Source organism: Octodon degus, unplaced genomic scaffold (genome assembly GCF_000260255.1).
Source record: "Octodon degus isolate 3935 unplaced genomic scaffold, OctDeg1.0 scaffold00058, whole genome shotgun sequence".
NCBI lineage: Eukaryota > Metazoa > Chordata > Mammalia > Rodentia > Octodontidae > Octodon > Octodon degus.
Genome location: NW_004524634.1, coordinates 2,343,752 through 2,350,504, shown reverse-complemented (window position 1 = coordinate 2,350,504; position 6,753 = coordinate 2,343,752).

Sequence of the window (6,753 nt, the reverse complement as noted above, 5' to 3'; positions counted from 1 at the left end):
CTTGCCATCGGCCGCCGGCTCCACGCCCACCGTCTTTCGGTGAATCAGCCCATTGTAGCGAAAGGAGTTGCGGGCTTTCAGGTTATTGGGCTCCGTGCTGTACATCTGCTTATTCCGCTTGATGAGGAAGCTGGAGCAGTTCCGCACTACCATCCACTGCAGATGGGCAGACATGGCGGGGGCTCCTCTCTCTGCTGAGGCGGGAGACGGAAAGACGAGACAGATATTTCTAAGCAAGAAAACAAAAGTTTTAAATCACAAAGGAGTCAACTAGGTGTGGAGATGTATGCCTGTAGTCTTCACCACTCAGGAGGCCATGCAGGAGGATCCCTGGAGCCAAGTTCAAGATCAGCCTGACGGGGCCGGGGAGATAGCTCAGTAGAATAAGCACTTGCCTGGCAAGTGCAAGGGCCTGAGTTCAATCCCCGGTTCTGCAAAAACAAACAAACAAACAAACAAACAAACAAAAACTCAGCCTGAGCCAAAGAGAAAGTCCTCATCTCAATCAGTTAAAAAGGACAAATACATTTGTGCTACATAAGAATTTAAACAACTTCTGTGTAGGCTGTTATGAATAAATACAAGTGGGGTAAATTATATAGAAAAACAAGAACATTATTAGCATACAATTCTATATATGGTTACTATTTTGCAGGAAGGTTATCCAGCGATTTTACTTCATTACAGGATGCCAAGGAAAGATACATTTGCAAGAATGTTGTTACATATTCATCCTGGAGATAATAAAAGGCTTATTAATGGAAGTCCAGACATAGTGGCACACACGTGTAATCTAAGCTCTGGGGAGGCTGAAAGCAGGAGGATCACTATGAGTCCGAGCTGCATAGTGAGACCAAATACATAAATAAAACAAAGTTTATTAATAAAAAAATTAGCTAAATAATGTCATACAATCAGTGGAAAACATGCAGCCAGTGGAATTCTACACTTATTTTACATTTTTAAAATTTAATTTTTTTTGGAATCAGGTCTCAGCAGTTTGGGCTGGCCCTGTGCTGATGTTTGCAGTCCCCAGGCTAGTCTCAACTCGTGATCCTCCTATCTCAGTTTCCTGAGTGCTGGGATTGCAGGTATGCACCACCATGCACAGTTCCATAAAATTTTTTTTTCATTTCTTTAGATCAGGTCTCACTATTAGCTCAGGCTCACCTTGAATTTACAGCAGTCTTCCTGCCTCAGACTCCTGAGTACTAGGCTTACAGGGATGTATCACCATGCTGGGCTTGCCATTCTTTCTTACAATTTTCTGGAGTACTGGATATTCAGCAACACAAAAAAAAAATCATTTTTTCAGTAAGACAGTTTTAGTTTTCAAAATTTGAAAAATATGTAATATTTATTAAAGCTAAATATAGCATATTCCTGTTACCCAGGATTTCCTTATAGCCTTACATTTATGATACTCTCTTGCTTCTTCTTATTCTCTACTTCAAATTCACACTGCCCTTTCTACTCCTCCTTCTCCTTTTCCTCCTCCTTCTCTTCCTCCTCCTTCTCCTCCTCCTCGTCTTCTGGTTCTTCTTCTTCTTCTAATGTATTTGGTACAGGGTCTCGCTATGCAGCTCCGACTCGTAGTGCTCCTCCTGTTTTCAGCCTCCGCAGTGTGCACCACCATGCCCAGACTCCGGAGCACACCCAAGAGCAGGCTGGTGCTGCACTTGATGCTGGGGATGGAACCCCAGGTCCTTGCGCTTGCCTAAGCAGGCACGTAGTCTGCTGAGCTATCTCGCCAGCCCTGCCCTTTCTCCTTGCTCAGCTAAAACATCTACTTCAGAACCCTTGATCGTCAGCTCTAGGAGAGGTTAAAGAAAACAGGACAATTGTCTTCATATTTTGAGATGAATTCAGATATAGAGGTAGAGAGATAAGGGATCAAGCCAAATTACAACATAGCAAATTAATCCCAAAAGTATTCATGTTAGAATTCAGGCCTTCTAATAATTCAGTGACTATTAAATTCAAAAAGTGTACCTGGTAGCTATTATATATGCTTGCCATGATGTGAAAATATAGAATAGTTACCACAATTAAGAAATTTATATCATGACACAAGATTTGTACATATAATGGACTGGGGATATAGCTCAAATGTAGAGTATTTTCCTAGCATGCACAAGGCCCTGAGTTCGATCCCCAGTACCCGCACCCCAAATCTAGATGTATACACGTATAATATTAAATAAGTATCAGAGCTCAATATGTTCCTTAGACAGATAAAGTATTCAGATAGCATGTGCCATGAAAATCTGAGAAATTTCAGGCTTTCCTAGTCCAACATTGGAAAACCTTAAAGAAGAATCTTGAAATGAATTAGCATGATGAAATGGTTAGGGAATTTACCTCCTTAGGGCAAAGGCACAGGCAGACACCATGGAAACCCACAGCTAATCCTATTCCTATTTATATGTCTTCCTCATGCTCCATTAAATTGAAACTCTTTGTAGTTCTTCTTTGTATCTTTATCTTTTCCACTTGCTATGTCTTCCAAGACAAGAGCTATTCACACCCACCGGCATGTTCAGCTGTGGTATCCAAAGAGAGTTATAAGGCAGATGTTGAATGAAGGGATCAATAGAATGGATAGGGTAGCATCATTTAGATTTGAGCCCTTGGAGACCCACAGATCATTCCTGTTCTTACCTCTCTACTGACACTTCTAGGTTTTACCATATAGGTGAGGGTAATTCATATGTCATCTGCCAGGATATAAGAAGTGATGAATTAGAGCCATGTAATACCTGTTTCTCCAGGTCCTGAAGTGTGGCTTTGTCAAAGGCTCCTTGCCCAGGTTCTCTCTCCTTCTCCCTCTCCCTCCCTCACCCCGTTCCCCTTCCCTTTCCCCTTCCCCCATTCCCCCCTCCTTCCCCTCCCTCTCCCTTTCCTTTTGGTCTCTCTCTTTCTGGCCAACTTGCTGTGCTGACAGCTCTAATTTCTAAATGAACAGTCTGTGTTTTTAGTGGGGAGAGAGAGATTCTCAGGAGTGTTTGGGCTCCTGCAGCCCTGGAACGGGAACAGAATATTGTGCAATCACCAACTACCACCTCAGTAGGAGAGGTCAGCACTGGACTTGCCATTACAAAGAGAGTAAATTTGGAACCTGGAGGTATTCTTGGAATACTGGTTCCCAGAAGAGAGTGGGACCCTTCTGATCTTTGGGAACATGGATGAGATTTGCTTTCAGAATGAAGATAATATAGAAAAATAATAGTTTGCAGTATACAAATTGGGCAGTAACATGAATCTTAAAAGTGTATTCATGAATAAATATCTTTTTGGACATGCATATGTTGGGTAGAGAAATCAGAAATTCCCAAGAAATGACCTTAACAATGGTCACAATTTGAGGCAATAATAAAATCTAACTGAAAATACTAGACCAAAAAAAGATAGTGATCACATAACAGATACAAATACTTAGAAGAAATATTCCATACCCTTAAAATCAATAAATTTTCTTTCTTTCTTTCTTTTTTTTCTTTCCAGAATCGAGAATTGAACTCAGGCCCTTGCGCTTGTCAAGAAAGCACTTATTCTACTGAGTTATCTCTCCAACCCCCCAAATCAATGAATTTTCAAAGGAATATTTAAAGTATTGAAATCAGAAAATACTTTTTCTAGAGAAACTAGGAAACTATTTTGTCAGCCATCTCTAATTTCAAATGTGCATTGTGGGGCCAGCCAAATAGCTCAGCAGATTAAAGCACCTGCAAGCAGGCACAAAGGCTAGGGGTTCAATCCCCAGGTCTGCTGTGCAGGTCCCGCCCCAGGCATGCTGAGATGGCAATTGAGACTGGGTGCGGTAGTACATGCCTGTAATCCCAGCACTTGGGAAGCTGTAAGCAGGAGATTCACTAGAAGTCCAATCTAGTAGGAGACCCTGAACACCCTGTAGAACCTTCCCTAGTAGAACCTTTCCTAAAATACAAAAAAAAATCACATTCCAAAGTATTTTTTGTTGTTTTTGAGGGCCTTAATCAAACGTTTCTCCTTGATATCATATTTTTTACTCATATTGCCTTTATTTTTTTCCTTTGGTATCATTTGTTACATATTTGTATTTTAATTTCTGATAGTCTGTTAAGATAATATTTTAGCCTTTTATTTATAACTTTGAGAAAAATATTTAAACAAACAAGAGGGGAGGGTCAAATAGCTCAGTGGATTAAAGAGCCTGCAAGCAGGTGCAGGGGCCGGGGGAGGAGGGGTGGGTTTCGATCTCCAGGCCTGCTATGCTGGCCCCACCCCCAGGGCACACTGAGATGGCAATTGAGACTGGGTGTGGTGGTGCGCACCTGTAATCCCAGCTCTTGGGAGGCTGTAAACAGGTGAATCACTCCGAGTTGGATCTAGTATTGAGACCCTGAACACCTGGTAGACCCTTCCCTAAAATATAATAAATAAAGAAATAAACAAACAAGAAAACAGAAAGAATAGTATACTCATTACCTATATCCAAAATTAGTTAAAACTTTATTTCCTTCATTTATGTGTATGAATTGCTAGATAATTTGAAAGTTAATATCAATTGTCATGATCATTATCTTTAAACATTTTTATCCTATAGCCCTAAAAATTAAGATACTCTTTTTATGAATCACAATACCACCTTTACAACTAAAAAAATTAATAATTATCTAATAATAACCTTTAGTATGTGTTTATATTTTTTCCAACAACTATTCCAAACGTATTTTATAGTTGTTTTAGTTTACTATTTATTGATTGATTTAGTATTGGGAATCAAACTCAGGATCTCATACTTGCCAGGCAGTTGCTGTGCTGGCTGAGCTATATGCCCAGCCCTTAGTTTACTATTTTAATTAATTAATTAATTAATTTGATATAGTGTCTCCCTGCACTACAGTCTGACTCATAGTGATCCTCCTGTCTCAGCCTCCCGAGCACTGGGATTACAGGCATGCACTACCATGCCCAGCTTCGGTGGCCAGCATGGTGCAGCATGTGGTACCAGGGATCAAACTCAAGCCCTTGTGCTTGGCAGGCAGGTGCTTAGACCACCAAGCTATCTCCCCATCCCCTAATTTACTATTTAAATAGTCGTTGAAATCATCATTACTGCATGGTGATGCACACCTGTAATCCTAGCACTTCACTAAGGCAGGAGGATCATCATGAGTTCAAGGCCAGCCTGGGCTACATAGTGAGACTGTCTCAAAATAAAAAAGAAAAACAAACCACCATTACTATAAAATGACTACCACTAGTATCCATATATTCTTTTTTTTTTTAATTTATTTATTTTATTTATGTGTGTGTGTGTGTGTGTGTGTGTGGCCGGCTCAGCCCACCAGGGGCGGGGCTGGCTGGCATGTGGTGCTGGGGGATTGAACACAGTCCATGTGCTTTGCTAAGCTTGTTCTAAGTAGGTGCTTTAGACCACTGAGCCATCTCACCAGCCCCAGTATCCATATATTCTTTTTTTTTTGGTGGAACCGGGGATTGAACTCAGGCCCTTGCACTTGCCAGGGAAGCGCTTATTCCACTGAGCCATCTCCCCGGCCCCCCCATTATTCTTTATATATTGTTCCTGCCCACTCTTTGCCTTTAAGTCTAGCTAACTTATTCAAGCACTTTGAGGTTAACATCTAACAGAAAGGAGCTTTGTGTATCTCAGCATTTTTTTTTTTTTCCCTTCTTTTCTCCCAGATAGGCTGACTCTGCAGACCAGGCCTTGAACTCATGAACTTCCTGTGTCAACCCCAGTACTGGGATTATAGACATGGTCCACCATGCCTTGCTCTCTCAGGTCCCAGCCTCTCAGCCCTCTTAATAAGATTTTTTTTTTTTTTCTTTTTGAAATATGACCTCACTAAGTAGTTCTTTCAGACTGACTTGAATTCATTATGTAGCCCAGGCTGGCCTCAAACTCAAGGCAATCCTCCTACTTCAGCCTCCTGAGTGCTAGGATTATAAATATGTACTACCATGCCCAGTTTTTAGCCTCCCCTCCCCTCCCCTCTCCTCCTATTCCTCATATTTGTATCACTTGCCCTCTCCAGTTGTGGCCTGGACCCTGTCCCTCTGGATATTTCTTCTAGCTGTCCAATCCTGATTGACTTACCAATCAATATCAGTCAAACAATGCCTTTGATAGCAAATGTGCCCCCTACCCCATGCATGGTGTGGAGGGGCATTCCAAGCATGATGGGTCTGTCATATTTCAGCCCTGCCATTCTCTCCGTGCTTTGCTGTGGCTGATCACTCTTCCATGCCTTATTCTTGCTCCCATGTCTCTGTTTGGCATCTTTAGACTGATACTTCATTGAGCTATTTAGGGGCCATGTTCTAAGCTTAACTACAAAATGGATTTTTCTGCATTGTAGCTGTACTTGGGTAGAGTTCCCCTTCTTAGACTGGTACAGAAGGGACAAATTAGGACATATAGGTACCCAGGGAAGCTGATAATTTGATATCACACTAAAACTGAAGTGCTGAAGGATACTTGTTGCCAAGCATAGTGGCATATGTCTGTAATCTCAGCTACTTGAGATGCTGAGGCAAAAGGATCTCAAGTTCAAGGCCAGCCTGGGCAAGTTAGTGAAATCTTGTATCAAAATAAAAAGGGCTGGGGATATAGCTAAGTGGGGAAGCACCTTTGGGTTAGATCACCAAAACTAGAAAAAGGAGGGGAAAAAAGCATATTTGTTCAATGTTTCTTTAGAGCAAGAGATGAGTTCTGTATGGAAAAACATAGAGGACTATAGGTCCTTG